The 17,991-nt window shown below is 42.6% G+C and overlaps 1 protein-coding gene across 1 annotated transcript in view; it reads right to left on the bottom strand.

Moving 5' to 3' along the window:
* Window positions 1-16,315, bottom strand: part of ZNF148 (zinc finger protein 148) — a 45,287-nt gene extending 28,972 nt beyond the window's left edge. Inside the window, exon 1 of the mRNA XM_086465295.1 lies at window positions 16,290-16,315. The gene's annotated coding sequence lies outside the window, so the exon portion shown is untranslated. The remainder of the gene's footprint in view (window positions 1-16,289) is intronic.
* Window positions 16,316-17,991: the final 1,676 nt, after the last annotated feature.

Genomic DNA, 17,991 nt, shown 5'->3' with positions numbered 1-17,991 from the left:
CATTCCACTTCTTGCTTATATTAACTTCTCCCTGTTTTTCCAAGGCAAAATAGAATGAAGGAAGGTTAAGGGAGACAGGAAATAAAGTTTGTTAAAATGTAATTCTTTTTCTAGGTTAAACCTTAGCTCCATCTGAAGGATTCTAACAAGACTTGAGATAGAAATACTACTTCCACACATAGCCATAAACTCCCTTTGCCCATATTTTCTAAGATTCAACAACCCAAACACAAGAGCCAGGATGCACAACAGCAATTCTAACACGCCTTTAGCAGCTTGATACCGTTCTGACAAAACCATCTACCTCTGAGATTCCCCTCACAAAAGCTGAGACTGAGCTCCATTCAAGGTATTAAGAGGTTTCAGGGTAACGTTACACTGGAAGCTGCCCGATGACGTTATTTTAGTTCCACATTTTGTCAAGTGTGTTTTCATCTAAGGTAAGACAAGGCAAACTTCCTCATGAACAAACTCCTGAAGCTACAGAATATGTACCTGAGCACATTCCTACCATATCCTTGGTTCCACAACAGCCTTTGGAAGAACGAGTGCATGCTGGGCCCAAAGAACAAATAAGTATAAAGGCTACTAGTGCAAAATGCTCATACAATAAACCTTAAGAAAAGCAATCTATGGAAACCCCTAAGCATTTTTTGCTTCTTAGGGCTCACCTCTATGGTCATACTACAATGATTTGTGCTAAACTGTAAACTTAAATGAATATAACATATACAAATCTAAAAAACTCCCTACGTGAACATTCCTATTCTAGTACAGAATTGATTTTTTTTCCCTCCCTATTTAGTCTAATTCACTTTGGAAATGTTTAAGCTAAATTTAAAAAGCCAATCATTATATAATCAGAGCAGTTTTACTGGCACTGCTAATAAAACCTTTCTAAGTAGACAAACTCCTATAAAAAGCAACTACAACTGAGACCCCACTAGACTGTTACTGTGCCAAGAGAAGTTCATGTTCTTCTGTCAGAAAGTGAAGATTAAAATAAATCCTTTATGAAATTCAGATAAGGAAACAAACAACCAAAAGGCCACACCAGTGAGGCATTTGGTGTGTTTTCTTATTTGGAAAAAGTCAACCCAACTCTTAATGATACAGCTGCAAGAAACAATCTCTTATATGGGCTACCTGCCCAAAGTGGTAGCGCCCTGCACCTCTCCCCCAGTTAGACCATCTTGCTGCCTTCACTGGGTTGAGCCCAGCATTGTGCAACTAAGAAGGGAGTTGGACAAAAATGTACCCACCAGAAAAGCCATTAGGTTTCCTTTGGATCAGTGGGACCATGCAGGCAGGGTGTACGGGAGATGGAGAAGTGAAGAAGCAGGAAGGAGGGAAAAAGGACCACTTCTTTCAGCAGCAGTCAGCAGTTTGATAAGATTAAAGCGTATTGTGAAACTGCTCCACAAATGCAATGTACACACACAAATGAACACGTTACAGCTGCCACACAGACATACCTAACAGCTATGCCAAATTTAGAACAGGGAAAAAGCATGTATCTACATTCTCAAATGCTTTCTTCCTAAAAAGAAGTATAAAAGCCACAAATAATTCTGCAATTCCTAATGCTAATGAAGAAAGAGACAGCAGCATGGCTTAATAGCATATTTAAAACTACTTATGTTTAAGCATTACCATGAATAAAACTGCCATCAACACAATCCTCTCCAAAAGAAAGAAAAAATTAGAACTTGACAGGTTCCTAACATCCACTTAAAACCCTATCAGACCATGAAACGTGTTGAGTATTTTCACATCCAAAATTATACTTATTCGCACTATTAAAATATGGATATAGTCCAATATAAAAGGAACACAGCTAGCTTTCACAATATCAAAAGTTCAATTTTTAACATACTGCAGAAACCTGAAAAGTAAAATACCCTACTTAATAGTTCTAAATAAAGAACATTAAATAAAATTCTCTTCTCCCTACTCAGTAAAATAAGACATAGCTAAAAGAAAGATTCTGAAATTAACATGTGTTTGTAAGAATGAATTAAAATATGTTGACTTGCAAAAAGAAAGTAAACAAACATAAATCATTGTGAAAAGGTTCACAGATCATAAAATTAACACAGTCTAAAATGTAACATATGATATAAACACTCTTAAGACTTGTTGCACAGTTATTTCTAAATGCTCCATGTTGCTGAACACATGCCAGTACAGGGCCTGATCCCACAAAGATTTACACTCATACTGAGCTGTGAATAGTCCTATTACAATCAACAGGATTACTCACAGAAAATCTACTTATCGTGCATAAAATTACCCATGCGTGAAAATCTTTGCCACCTTGCTTATCCTAAAATCAGTATTAGATCATCACCAGCATAACCATAATCTAATATCAAATGTGCACATTGGAAAGCTTTCAATATTGTATTAACAAAGCCACAGTTACATGTCAAGATCCACAGAGATGTCACCACTGTAGCAAACATATTTTAAATATTCCAAAAAACATAGGCAATGTTACTTTTTACCTGGGAAAAAAGCCCACTGATTTTGGGGCAATAAATTATAAACTACTAGAAAATAGTTAATTTTCAGAATTTAAATGGGAATTTCTACCGCTGCATAATTAACTTCAAAACAACAATGCAGAATTTCTGCCCTTACACCATCAAATTCAGGCACTGAAAAGTGCTCACTCTGGAGACTTCTGATGAAATTTATATGCAGTAAGGAAAGCACTACACATAACTAAGGCTACCCACCATCTTCTAAGTACTTTTAGTAGTTTATAACTTCAGTGTAACTGGTTCAAATTTTGTGAAATTTCATGTATCACATGCATACCTCAAGCTGAATGTTTGTAAAAATATTTCAGATCACGTATCAAATGTTTTTTCATTTGATTTTGGTAACAGTGCAGTTACATGACAAAGCTGAGCCAACCTAACAGCGAACTGCCAGTGAAAGGGGCAATCCTGCTCCCTCCTCCTAACTGTGAGAGTCCACCCTATCTTTTCTTCCTGCTTTGATACTCATATAAAGACATGCTGGTTTATACACTCCATCAGCCTGGCTATTTTTTTTTTCCCCAGTTACTGATTTCCTGCCAGGTTAACTCACTGACTGAATTTACCATAAAGACAGTGTGTAGAAGCAGCTAAAAACAGGGTGCAGGAGTGGGCCCGTCCCTGTTCAGCACACACAGCCTCTGTCTCAGTCCAGCTCATATAATTTCACCTTGAAAACAAACGGGAAAGAAAAATATGTTGCTTTTTAAAAACTGTAATTTTTTTTTCTTTTTGACAAGGCCTTAAATTCCTTGGGTCTCACCACTCCTCTACTATCTCAAGTATCTGTGAAGCATCTCTTCTCATCACTAGCACTACGCTAGCGTTGTTTTACAGAAGATGACAACCTGCTGTTGCCATCAGTTACCCCGCTGGCCCAAACGATAAAGGTCTGTATATATGTATGTATAACAGAATTTCTGGTGTTTCTTTCCAGATTGCTTGTTAAAAATCCTTAAAATATTATACAGTGAAACTGCTGGGAGAATACCAGAAGTTGCATGCAAACATACAGAAGTTTCAGGGACTATCATGACTACGGTACCTTGGTTCATCTTAATTCACCTCTCTGACTATTGGCACTGTGACTTTTTTTTTAAAAAATAAAAAGATCATATATATATGTGCGTGTCTGTGTATATCTAACTTTTTCTAGAAAGCATCATTTCCTTCAGCACACTGGATGGAACTTCTCTACAGAAATAGGTGAAACTAGTAACATGGTTTATAATACCCTTGCTCCATTTGTTGAAAGGGCTCCAACGTGTCTAAATGAGACACACAAAGTAGGAAAAGAAAATCATGACCATTTAAGCAGCTGCAAAATAGGATCTTATCCTTGATCCTGCCAAAGATCCTACACAACTCTACACAAGCCATTTCTACCAAACTTCTTATAAAAATAGGTGATCAGTAATTATACTTTCCTCATTTTCTGGGTGCTTACTCTGAGACATTTGGGTCAGATTTACCCTAAATGCTGAGTACTTAAGGCTGCAATTAAATGAATTACAGCAATACTTAGAAAACACAAAGATGAATGCAATGCTGTATTTTTTTCATTTTTTTTTAAAAAAAGCTCTTAAAGAACTCAATGGACATCCACACCAAACACAAATTTTCATATTACTCCTAGGTATGAATTCTCCAGCTATAAGAAATATCCATTTCCTTTCCCTGAGGCACAGTGAAATACTTGTAATAATAAGCAACATTCAATATAGGTCACAAGGATGAACTAATCAGTTTATAGCGCTCTTGTTTGCGCGGCCAGCGCAGCCTCTGAGGGGAGAAGGTGGCACACATAACATGGAAAAGTTAAGCCCACATCAGTTTCTTTGGTAACTACTGTGAGAAGGTGGGTGAGAGGGGTCTGGCCTCTCTTGGGACCGAATCACTGATCAGAAAGCGCAACAATTGCTAGTTTCCAACTAACGCAGAGTAGCCACTTTGGTGGAGAATCACTAGACGAATGGAGGCACACAGACGTACAACTGTCATCAAGAAAAGGTGAGCACAACAGTAAGACTGAAGAGAGAAACACTGGTTACCACCATGATGTTGTAACAGAGCTGTAAGAGACTTGGCTTCTTTTCTCAGCTCTGCCACTGCTGTTGGGCAAATCTGTTATCTTGGCAACTCATCCCCCGCCCCGTATTTCCACTTCCTTGTCTCCAAAACAGGGCCAATGACCCACCCAGGATTTAGGTGCGAAGAGAGCACTAGGAACCATCTACGAGGGCCTCACAAGCCTACTGATAACCATTACAGAAATTTCACAAAGAAATACATTCATTCTGCCTTCAGAGCAGGATTAAGCAGAGCACAGTAAGAGAATGCACATTACGCAATGAGAAGAAAGAAAATTACAGAGCAGCTGCTTATTCAATAAGCAGGAGGTATCCTGTTCATTCAAAAAGGTAGGGCCTTCTGGGGGGGGAATTATTGTGTTCATGTACCATGAAAAGACTACAATATGATATTGTATGGTGAAATTAAGGTGGCACAGGTAAAGACCAAGGCTGCAATTTTAATATTTGTGTGCTTGACTTGTACCTAAAACTGTTCTTTTAAAAGCATGCTTTTCTTGCCTGTAATATCTTTACTTCAGCTTCATTGTTTTCTAAAATTCCATCTACACACATTAAAGAAAAATAGTAATTACAGAAAAATTCAGGCCAATTACTTCATACATCCATGGAGACTAAATAACATTGGACAACATGGATATGACGGATGGACCACTCAGTGGATCAGGAATTGACTGGATCGTCGCACTCAAAGAGTTATGGTCAACAGATCGATGTTCGAGGATCGACCAGTGACAACTGGTGTTCCTCAAGGGTCAGTATTGGGGCTAGTGCTGTTTAACATCTTTGTCAGCGACATGGGCAGTGGGATTGTGTGCACCCCCAGCAAGTTTGCTGATGACACCAAGCTGTGTGGTGCGGTCGACACGCTGGAGGGAAGGGCGGCCATCCAGAGGGACCTGGACAGGCCTGAGAGGTGGGCGCAGGCCAACCTCATGAAGTTCAACAAGGCCAAGTGCAAGGTCCCACACCTGGGTCGGGGCAATCCCAAGCCCAAATACAGGCTGGGCGATGAGTGGATTGAGAGCAGCCCTGCAAAGGACTCAAGGGTGCTGGTGGATGAAAACCTGAGTATGAGCCAGCAGTGTGTGCTCACAGCCCAGAAACCCAATCGCATCCCGGGCTGCATCAAAAGACGGGTGGCCAGCAGGTCGAGGGAGGGGATTCTCCCCCTCTGCTGTGGTGAGACCCCATCGGCAGTGCTGCATCCAGCTCTGGGAGCCCCAGCACAAGACAGACGTGGACCTGCTCAAGCGGGTCCAGAGGAGGCCGATGCTCAGGGGGCTGGAGCACCTCCCCTGTGAGGACAGGCTGAGGGAGTTGGGATTGTTCAGCTTGGAGAAGAGCAGGCTCTGGGGAGACCTTATACAGGCCTTCCAGTACCTGAAGGGGGCCTACAGGAAAGGTGGGGAGGGACTCTTGATCAGGGAGTGTATTGACAGGATGAGGGGTAATGGTTTCAAACTGAAAGAGAGGAGATGTAGATTAGATATTAGGAAGAAATTCTTCACTGTGAGGGAGGTGAGGCACTGGCACAGGTTGCCCAGAGAAGCTGTGGCTGCCCCCTCCCTGGCAGTGCTCAAGGCCAGGTTGGATGGGGCTTGGAGCAACCTGGTCTAGTGGAAGGTGTCCCTGCCCACGGCAGGGGGTTTGGAACTAGATGGTCTTTAAGGACCCTTCCAACCCAAACCATTCTATGATTCTATGGTAAGCTAATGGAAGTATAATCAAGAAGGTTTTGATCAAAAAACCTTGAAGTTACCAGCAAAAGAGGTCTCAGATATTCTGGAAGACATCCCTCATTTAAATACATGACAGCATAAAGAAAACTTTCAGGAAAATACCAACACTAATCTAAACCATAGGTAAGGAAGACATGAACAACAATACAAAACAGATATTACAAAACACAGGCAATATTTCTAGATCTTACTACAGTATTTAAAAGCAGTATTTCAACACGAGCTCTCAGGTTGTGAGGGCAATGCAAGCATTTTAGAATACAGGAACCATTCTCCTAAGCTGCAATTTCAATTTTAGGACATTGCCATGCACTAAATACACATTTTTTCCCCTAACTTCATTATGGTAGACTTATTCAGGGTAAGATTACTTTCTGTATAACATATAGAAAGAAATTCTGCAAAATATTGTTGGCTTTCTGTAGACTACCTTTTTACATGGTGATACTGGCAAGGAACATTTCCTCAGCAAACCTGCTGAGGAGACAGTGTCACGGCCCAGTGTAACTTCATTTTTAATGCATATTTATTTCATTTCAGCTGTGTTTCAAGCACACCTTCATCTACACATGCAACAGTAACCTCAGAAAATGCAATTAGACCAAAACAGGATAGAATGAATACCTCTTTAGTAAAAGATTCACTGCAGACAGACAAAGCAAATCCTATGCTTTCTATATTGTTTTTCAAACACCATAGTGTTACCGTCAGTGGCCATCTTTCAGAGCCACCAGTGGCCGGGGCCAGAAGACCTGAAAGAATCCTTCCTAAAGCTTAAAGGCATAGATCTCTGTTGACTGCTCCACTCCTCAAATGCCATAGGTCTATCCTAGGCACAAAAAAAATAAAGGTCTTTCAGGGACCTATTCCATAAGGCTAACACACCTAGCAACTAAAAATTACAAAACTAAACATGAAACACAGAAAATAAACTACTTCAAGCACATAAATATCTGCTTCATTTTTGCTAAGATAAACAGAAGGGAACTTACACATAACGCAGTTGATGGAAAAAAAACAGACCCATATAATAATCCCCTGAGGAAAGCAAAAGAATCACAGGTGACAGTTGCTAATCATAATGCAAAGGACATTTCCTTAAGGTGTTTGGACCCTTCAGAGATGGCAGCTGTATCAGAATATAAAAACAGTGAAGTGACAACGATTTAAGTATCGTTAGAAGCAGCATCTCGGACAGTACGTTCTGGCGGTAGCCCTTTCTTTCCTTTAATGCATGATGAAAAACAAGGAGCAGAGGACCTTGCGATGCTCTATTAGGGAGACCACTGACCGACAGTGAACAAAAAAACCCCACATCATTGTTCTTCAAAGTATTCAGGCAGTTATGAACTGAGCACCAAGGAGCAATTTTCATCAGTGGAATCAGGGATGTGGCCTAACCAGCACTGTTAGAACAGCATCAGAACAGTATCAAGCACCTTCATCAAGAAGAAGCAGGAGAGCCAGCACATAAATGGACATGTTAATATTTAAAGACAGTATGAAATCAGGCAGATTTCATATATAAACTAAATTCATGGAAGTGACCAACTAGGTCACTTTCTCAAAAGCCCCTCTTGGAACAGAAGCACATTACAGACCAGGTAAATTTGCCAACACCACAAAGGAGTTTTTTAAGAGTACACCTCTGTACAGTTAGGATTTTGTTTTCCACGTTGTTGCAACACCTCCCTACTGATAACCAACATTTACGGTCAGATTAAATCAACTAAGAACAATTCCTATCCCACTTACATAAAATTCCAGAATTGTAAGTCAGCCTCTTTTAATCTGGCTGATCCTCACTCCAAAGGGAAAAAAAAAAAAAAGTCAAATCAAGTAACTATAACATCCAGCATGCTTCTCCAGCGTATCCTCTTAAAAAGATTATCCACAACCTCAATAAGAACTTCCAGGTAACTCTTCACCTTGATACTCTGAGAACAGTATAAACGAGGAATCCCAATGACTTCTATCACATACCCCAAGGTGATTACTCCTCATTACAGTTTTACATTTCTCAAACAATTTTAAAGCACTTAAGCCCATTTTCAGATCAAGGCAAGCCAAAACATGAGACGTCTAGAAGCCATTTTATAAGAGTAGTAATAACATAGATAGCCTAGCCCATTAACTAACATTGAAAATAACCCAAAACAAAAAAACCCTGACTTCTCAGGATTGTGTCCTCTTGCATGAAAAGATTGTGGAAATTGGATTCTACCTCAATGACTTTGGTACCCTGCAGCTAATTCTCACTAATTAAGTGCTAGAATACACTAAAACAGAAATTCAGATTGATCAAAAGATATTATTCATGTTTATAAAACTCCTGTAATTATTAGGAACAAAAATCTTGAAGGTTCTTGATGCCTTTAACTCACAGGCCAACAATTAAGAGCTACCATCCCAAACAGAAATTTCTAAGAACCCAGAGTCAAATAACTTAATGATGAAGCCAAGTCTTAGTGAAATACATTCAATACAACTCATGTTACTAAGTGAGTAGGAAACCAGCCTGTAAAGTAAGAAAAAATTCTTAGAAGGTTCTAGTAAAAGAAAAGCATGTCCCGTGCTTTATGGACTGCTTTCCAGATACTGTTTTCTCATTCAACCATGTTAAGAGCCTCAAGTCCTCACCCTCAACGCACTGATGCATCTGCACTCACCCAGGTTCCCTCAATGCACAGAGGTGTCCCACAGGTAACAGGGCAACAATTTCAGGTGCCCAAGATGCAAGCACAGGAGCTGAGACTGCTTTGCTGAACTTGTGTCCAACCAAAGATGGGAAATGAAAAGTTGCCCAATGTTGCAGCAAATTTTAGGCACGTAACACATAACTAGATCAGATCCCATGCTTTCTGGATATGCAGCCTTACTCTCACCGCCACCACAACTGTGGAAAGCCCCACGCCTGTCCTGTGACCTATAAGGAACGTGAGCTGGGGACAACACAAAGACTCACTAGACAAACTGCAAGGTCACGCACAGAATTGACAGATGAGGTTTTCTGTCAGTTTGTCCTTCTGCATCGTCGTTCCTAGAAAGGCAACAGCAAACTCACACTTAAAGTTGCTTTATATTTGATCCAATACAGCGTATATAACACTGAGTATAGACTCCTAACAGGCACCAGAAAAGCCTGAACATGTCTGGTTCGCATGATCTACTTTTAACTGCCAGATTAAGACAACAAGCCCACTGGTTTTGTCTACAAATTCTACATATTTAAGCAATATACTGTGACAACTGGATAATCATCCTCTGGATGCTCCTTTTTTATAAACTCTATTTTATTCCTCCTCCCAATCCCTTAATTTCACGTCAGGTATAAATAAATGGTGAACATTAAAAAATACATTTTAAATACATAAAAATTCTTTTCTATTAGTCATTTAAAAAGGCAACTTCATAATCTCTACCAGGAAAAAGTAACATTAAAGCCAAGTAGCTTTCCCTTACTTCCTTACACCCCGTAACAACACAAGCTTTCCCAATCCCCAGAAGCCAATCGCATAACTTTCACATCATTTTGCTGACTTGGACAAAAATTCATCACAGAGTATAACTGTCAGGTTCAGCAGTGACAGAGGAAGCTCCTGAGAACAGCAGCCTAATAAAGCGTTCCTCCTTGAGGGATGACGGCAGTCTCTCCCATATGAATGATTCATTTTTGTTTGACACTGTTAAAGTAATATTCATTCAGGGCACCTTCACACTAGATTTTACCCCAATAATGGTTATAAGGTCAAAACTAAGTTGAAAACCAATATTCCATGGACACGTCTAGAAAATCTGCAAGTGATTGTGGTCTAAAATAATTGTATTGTATCTTGGTACCCTGAGGATTGACCACCCCCCTCTGCACTTGATCTACTATGGTCACTAAAAAAATTTTCTTCAAGGCAAGAAGAGTAAGATTACCCTAGTAAAAAGAGAGTTGGTCGAGTTTACCCATCTTCCATGGAGAACTTTTTTGTTAAAAGAAATGCCAAGGACAGAAAATGAGAAGATTTCTTAAATTTCTTTATATAGTTACTGTTATATCTAGAAATGCTCAGTGTTATAAATGACCCAACTTAAAAGCCTGACAATTGTCACCCATCTCACATATATTTCATCTGACAGAAACTCACATATAACAGTGACCTATGTTAGGAACCACTGTGTATGTGGTCAAAAAACAGAGTAGAATCATACTTCAGGAGGTCAGCAACACAGATGATAATTTGCTTCAGAGTACTCTTACTTGAGAAACTCTGAAGTCATCCACTGCATCTGGAAATACTGACTTATTATGCTCACAGACTAAAAAATCATCCATGGATCCCGCGAAATGTACTCACTTCTTGGCTTTAATACTCATTTTGCTCCCTCTCCCCTCCCTTTGCAAAACTGAAGAATGTTTGCAATGCAATACTACAGATTCACTTGTTGAGAGCAAGACTAAATAGTTTTCACTACCAAAGGAAGCCTTAAGAAAGCCGGTGAATTTAGGAGTTGCTTACTTGCTTTGCCCCTTCCCAGTAAACTACAGATCACAGCTACATCCCCGGCAGCGAACCCACAAGATATGCTCCTTATTGTTTGGCAAAGTAAACTTCACTTTATGCTGGACATTTCTCATACTTGCTGACTAGAGCTTTAGGCCAGACATCACCATAAATACACACTACAAGTGTTTTACGTATACATACGCATGCACACTTTTTAGGACCATACCACCATTTCTTATTTCAAATCTAATCCAAACAACAGAGAAAAAAAAATCTGACAGATTTTCAGGGTAATCGTGTAGCGGTTAAAATTCAGAGAGTGTAAAAAGACATTTGTTTCCCCTTTCTTAAGTACTGCTAGTGAACACATGGCTATGTCAAATCTGCCCAGCATCAGTACTTCTCACTTCACCTCTTGCACTAAGGTAACATGACCTGGTCATGAAGATGCTGGCATTGCAAACCTTTCTAATGATGTCTTTTATAACCTTTTTGGAGTACGTAAGTGGTAAAACTTAATACAGACTTTATGGGAAACGATTATGAAAATATTAAGATACTTGTCAAAATTTTTATGAATGGGCATCTTTTTACCTTATAGATGTAGCTGCCATTTGAAACTATTTTAGAGCAGAAGGTTTATCAGCTTCATATCTGAGCTCATTTACACAGATACCAGAACAGTTTTATGCATATATCATGCGTTAGATCAATAAATTATTTTTTACAGACATTTCAGAGGCACCTTGATTTTTGGTTTGGTTTTGGGTTTTTTTCTGCCAGTGCAAGAGATCTATACAGTTTATATTTGATAGGCTGTTCATAAATTATAGCCTACTGCTGTTTGCAGGTTGGAACTTCTTCCCACACAGATTTCATTTTATCATCAGACTGTTTAATTCTGTGCTTATAAAAATGTCATCCTAGTCAGAAGGGAAGAATCAGACAGTACTGTCTTAAAGTTTTCTTCACAAGCTGTGACAAGATGCAGATGTTGTAACACTGATATGCCAGTAGAGTGTATCAACTGCAGGATCAGGCCAATATACATACCCCGTTAAAGTGCTATGTCCTGCTGTTTTCCAAAGTGCAATTAAATCATGAAGTAATAGAAATTAGTAATACATTAACTATACTGCAGTATTCACACTGTTACATCTTGATATCCTAGCCCTGAATACATTAACACACTAATAATAAGAGTACACTAAAATTTATTTCTGAGCAAAAGCGTTATCAGTCTCAGATTATCTCCCAAAATAAAATTCTGACAGTATGGAAGAAGTTATCAGGAGATTCTAACCCTTCTGCATGTTGTGCTTTCCATAGTCTTTCTAAAAGACACCGAATTTCCCCTTAGGACACACTTATAATCGAGTTCTGTGAGAACATATTACAGATTTTTCCAGATATTTTATCCAGCATGCTGAACGTTATACGAAAGATATCTCTATATGGAGTCAGGGGAAGACAGTTTAATCACATATGAGACTGGAATACTCACATATGTCATTGTATTTTAATTTGTATGATAATTTGTAAGTTAAATAGGTTAAATCTATGTTACTTGTGTAGTTTACGGCATTATTGCTGATGTATAAAATATTCTGTTCTATGTAGATGATGAAAAAATGTATATTTAAAATGCATGTAGAGTACTAATGAGCTAAACAGATGGAGTTGTGTTTTTAACTTCACTGGAAAGTACTGAAATAAAGTAAATAACAGCATTTGCGTAAATGAAAATAAATCTCATGAAAACCTGAATGGATTTTCTTTTGTCAGTCAGAAGTTTGTGCTAGGTCTATAGCTATACATTACAGCCAACGGCTGTGTTTTGCTGACATGGCCTGTCAATAGCTATGTCTCAGCTGTCAAAAAACAGTTAAGTTAAACGTACAAACTCAACACTACTTCAAGGGTTTCTGCATAGATTCCAACACACAGAAGCGAAAAAAAAGAAAAGAAAAAAAAATAATTTGATGTATCTCAGTACTCCAAGAAATACTATTTTCCCAAAAGTATTTCTATCAAAAAAGCAAACAAATTAAAGTGCAGGTTAATCACAGTACCGATCCTTCACATAAGCCCTGCAACCTGATAGAAGCAGACACCCGTGTCTACTTACATCCATGGAGACTTTGCGGGACTTTGTTTGTCTTTAAACATTCAGTTATGCAGATCAGACTGCAAGCTGAAGGCTTGAATATATTTCATCATAAATGATGCTGGTTTGAAAGGCAGCTAACACTGAAATGTCAGGCAAAGGCACAAAAACTACTTATTTGAAATAAAACATGCCTATTTCTCTGTTAGATCCACTTGTGTCTTCAAAGTAAAAAATATTTCCAATGGCATTTACTTTTCATTCCTTGTCCCATTAGTTTAATATACAAGACATGATTAAGTTTGGACAAGAAAGTTGGACACATCGGTTTCATGTTTAAGGTAACAGAAGCATGTTTATTTATTGAAGACGTTATACCAACATTATTATGTCTTATTTAACTTTTACTTCACACAGAAAAATGTATTTTTAACCAAAATTAAATCTAACTTAATCCCAAATTATGCTAAACACTTTAAGTGGTTTTGACAGATTAAGGCCCACTCTCTCAAGCTGCTCCATACAGACAGGTCTCCACTTGTAACATTTACGATGGGACAACAGCCCACAGAGCAGTCCTCGCCAGATTAGACTCTACAAGGGTCCTAGTCACAAAAAACATCACAAATCTCTAGCAGCAGCAGACATAAAAGACAATCCCTCTCTGCCTTTCCCCAAAATACTAGAATACAACAAACCCTTCCTCCCCATTAGTTAATTTTAAAATGTTTTACCTAAATCCATACACTAACAACCAATACTCTGAACTTCACTATTTGCAAATTTACATTATCAAACCTGTGGTGCAAAGAGCCCATCTAGACTCCTTTAGATGCACCATCACCATATTTCACCAGAGTAATACATTCTTGGTATTCTCGTAGTTCAACTCTGACATTACTGGTGCACACCAGTTCTCAGCTGGAAGTAAAAACTTCCAACCTCGGTGGTTTTACAACACCAACTGTCTCTAGAACACACGCATGCTCCCAGAGCTTTAAATCCTCATACAAATAAACAAATATACTAAACTGAGAGGGAAAACAGTATTTTGAGAAGCTACATAATAATATTAGACAAGTATGTGTTCATTCAGGTGAATGACTTAGCCTGCTGTATAACTTTTCACATCCTGAGTAATTTTTCTTCCAATTTTTTTTAACCATTGTGGTTCTTGGAGTAGCTACTTACCTACTTACGATTTGATGTGAGATTTTCCGTAAATAAAATATTTTTGCAATACAGTAGAAACTGAACACATATGGACAAGAAGGACAACAACAGAAACATAGATTACATATACATCTGTTCTCTCAGGCCTTAGCTGAGGAGTGAAGACAGAACAAACACATGTGCACATGACAGAGCCTAAATGCAAGAGGTCAGCCTCCTCTCTTCTAGCTTTATTCAGTTACACAAGCTTGCTAACTAACTACATGCATATTTGGGGAAGAGGGGCATGCAGACATCCAGAAAGAACTACAAAGAAAATACTTCTGGAAACTGAATACACACGAACATGTAGCTGAGTATTCATCAAGAAAGACCATGACAACGGTTTTCAGGATATTGTGCAATTAAAAAATTAATTTTGTACAGATTTCCTTAATTACTGCAACAAGAGCAGGGTTTGTTTGCCTCTCCTATGAATCTGCCTGTACCCTTTACCAGGAGTCTGCAGATCCCATGAGATCCACAGGAAAGCAGGCCTCGTGAGCAGCCCAGCACAGCCAAAGCTTCTGCAGATGACAGCTGTCACTGTGCACATGCACGAATCCCAAACGCTGCAAGTGGATCACTGAAAAGCCAACACTGCCTGAAAGTATGTAAAGTTTCTACGTAGCAGAATAGATTTTAAGTCTAGATTGGACCATTGTTTCAGCTAGTCTGATTTTGAGTACAGCATAAGAATATCTGCAAAAACTGATGCAGGTTAGTACTATTATTCCACCTCTTTTCTTCACAAGGCATGCTTCACCAAACTCATGGAGAACAACTGCAAAAGTTGTGCCACTTACAAGGATGAAAACTAATAACGGCACTCCAAAAAGGCCCAGGTATCTATTCCTAGCAAGCTCGTTAAGTATTACTGAAATCTGTGAGTAAGTACAGCAAATAAACAAAGCAACTGACATCCTATTCAAAAGAAAAAACATAGTCCTCTGTCATTTGTCTTGTACCAACAGCAAAGATGCTGCTCATCAGAAATAAGACATCTCTTCCATCTAAAAGTTCTTGGTCCAGAATGTCACATGTATGCAGCCAGAGAGATAGGTCATGCTCCAGGCAGACTTTCAAAGCAAGACTAAAGCTGTGACCACTGGATTCCACGTATCTCTTTTTTTTATCATTGTGCAAAAGCCCTCATAGCTGCTCTGAACAGTTTACGAAGTGATCAGAGAGAGATGATTTATGCTTGCAACATAGATGTCTTCCCTTTTCATGAGCCCGCTTAATACAGACATTGGTGCACCCATCCCAGCTGAGGTTTGGCAGGAACTGGGAGAGGAAAGACGATGAACAGTGAAAGTGTTTAAAACCCAACTAATTTCTCCTCAACTCCTACTGGTCCGCCCTGCCCTCCCAGCCGCTTCCAGCCTGGCACTTGTTAGCAGCTCCCAACGCCGGAGAGAGGTCCCTCGCAAAAGCTTCCTCCGAGCAGCTGAGAGGAGACTCGGAGAAGGTTATGCAAAAAATAAAATCAAACGAAATAAATTTTCACAAGTCGGCACACTTCACCTATCTTACACCAGGAACAATGGAGACGCGGGCAGCGGGAGGATACGGCCGCCCGGGAGGACGGGGCCGAGGGAGGACACGCTGCCAGCCCGCCTGTCCGTCCGTCCGTCCGTCCGCTGCTCCCCCGGCTCTTTGTCCGTCTGTCAGACGGCCCCGCTGGCAGCGCCGGCCCCATCCCCACCTCCCCGGCGAGGCCTGCTTGGCCCCGCAGCGGCCCCGCGGCTCCGGGCCCGCCGCGCGGGGGGCCGGCTCCGCCGGGGAAGCCCCGCCGCCGGCCGGGGGCAGCGGAAGGGAGCTCCCGGCGCCCCCCCGCGCGGCGGGGAGCGGGAAAGGAGGGCGCCCGCCGCCTCTCTCCTCATCCCCCGCTCGCCGGCCTCTCCGCCGGCGGGGCCAAGCGCGGCCCATGCGGGCGGGACGCACCGAGCCGGGCCGCGCCGAGCCGCGGCCCCCCCTTCCCTTGCCTCTCCTCCTCCCTCCCTCCCTCCACTCCGCGCACCTCGCGCCGCGGCGGCGAGCGGGCGGGCCCAGCCGGACCCGTCCAGCTCCCGCTCCTGCCCGCCGGCACTTACCGGCCGCAGAGCTGCGAGGAGAAGGCGGGCCGGGCCGGGGCGCGGCGGCGGCTCAGAGTGCCCGTGCCGCGGCCCCGGGCATGGCGGGGCGGCGGCGGGGCGCGGGGGAGGGGAAGCGGCGGCGGCGGCGGGGGAGGGGAGGCCGAGGGGAAGTTGGCGGCGGCGGCGGCTTCTTCCTGCTCCGGCGGGGCGAGCGGCGCCTTCCCTCAGCCTCCTCCTGGCGGTGACAGCGACAGCCCGGCCAGAGCGCCGCCGCGCCGCGGTGCAGCATGGGAAACGCCCGGAGGACCGGCGGGCGCCCGGGTGCGGCGGGCCGGCGGCGCGGCGAAGCGAAGAAGAGGAGGAGGAGGAGGAGAGGGGAGCCGGGCTGCGCCGGGCCGGGCCTCCCGCCGGGGCCGGGGCCGGGGCCGGGGCCGGAGCCGGGGCCGGGGCTGGGGCGGGCGGTGCCGGCGGCCCGGGTTATGCGCGGGTCAGGAGGCCGGCGCGGCCGTGGGAAGCCCCGCCGGGCGCTGCCTGTGCCGCCGGCCCTGCGGGAAGGTGGGGCGGGGAGGGCCCGCGGGGCGGCCAGGCCTCGGGCGAGGGGATGGCGCTGTCGGAGGGGCTGGGGGTGCTCTCCCCGGTGCCATTCCAGCGGCTTCATTTCCAGTCGGGGCTCTCTGAGGAGGGGGGCCGGCAGGGCCGCAGCCGGTGCCAGGGAGGAGGCTGAAGTAAACCCCGGCGTCCCGCACTGAGCCCGGTTCCCCTCTCCCGACGCAGCCCGTTTGTCTCGGGTGAGGCCGGGGCCGCCTGAAGCAGATGGGTGCGGGCCCCGTGCAGGAGGCCGCGGCAGGCCCCAGGCCACCGGTGTGCTGGCAGAGGCGGTGGCCCTGGGACTCCCGGCGCCTCCAAGTCCTTCAGAAAGTCCCGAGATGAGTTTTCTGCGCCGTGGTTTCCATCATCGTGATGTCCTCCAGGACCCCATACAGTAAACAATTTGGAGAATTGCTAGAGGCCAAATCTTCTTAAAGCCACACGTGTTCCTTGGAATAGCGCTCCACCCAAACTGCTGGTGCCTTTACAACTTTGGCTCTGTCTTGGTCTGTCTTGCATCTCTCAATGTCATCTCTTTTAGGGGTTACCATCTTTTCCACATTTCTCTAAATAAAGTCTTCAGCCCAGCAACACACTTAAACACGTGCTTAACTAAGTTGTTTGATGTCACTTGCTTATAATTAAGCATGTGCTTAAGTGCTCTGCTGGATTAAAGCCAAAATCTGCATAAACTCTATTGGGTAAAATTTACCAGCTTTGTTGGGCTTAGCTTTGTGAGTCATTCGATCACCAGCAGCCCAGAGCGTTTTGCTACAAGCTTAGCTATTCCCAGGTTGTCCTACAGGATCACCCTGTCTCTGCAACAAGGCTTATGCCCTTTGTTCAGGTCCTGTTAGAAGAAAGATGCATCTGCTTGGTGAGTCAGCTTTATGTAGGGTTTCTCGTTCCTTTAACAAGATGCATTAATAAGATTCTGCAGCCTTATGCAGGTCATAGAGTGTGCCATCCAGTTACAGTATAATAAATTGTGTTAGGAAGAAGCTATTCGTGACATTAGGACCCAGTTTGAAGGTCTGCCCTGACTTTATGCAATATATATATTTCAAAATAATTGTGTGGAGTACTCAATCTGTATGAACAGAGGAAGGAGTTAATAAAATGTGGCAGCATT

This window comes from Leptosomus discolor, chromosome 5 (assembly GCF_034619465.1).
Source record: "Leptosomus discolor isolate bLepDis1 chromosome 5, bLepDis1.hap2, whole genome shotgun sequence".
Classification (NCBI taxonomy): domain Eukaryota; kingdom Metazoa; phylum Chordata; class Aves; order Leptosomiformes; family Leptosomidae; genus Leptosomus; species Leptosomus discolor.
Note: the sequence above shows the minus strand (reverse complement) of the source record. Positions and strands in the feature narration are given on the sequence as shown.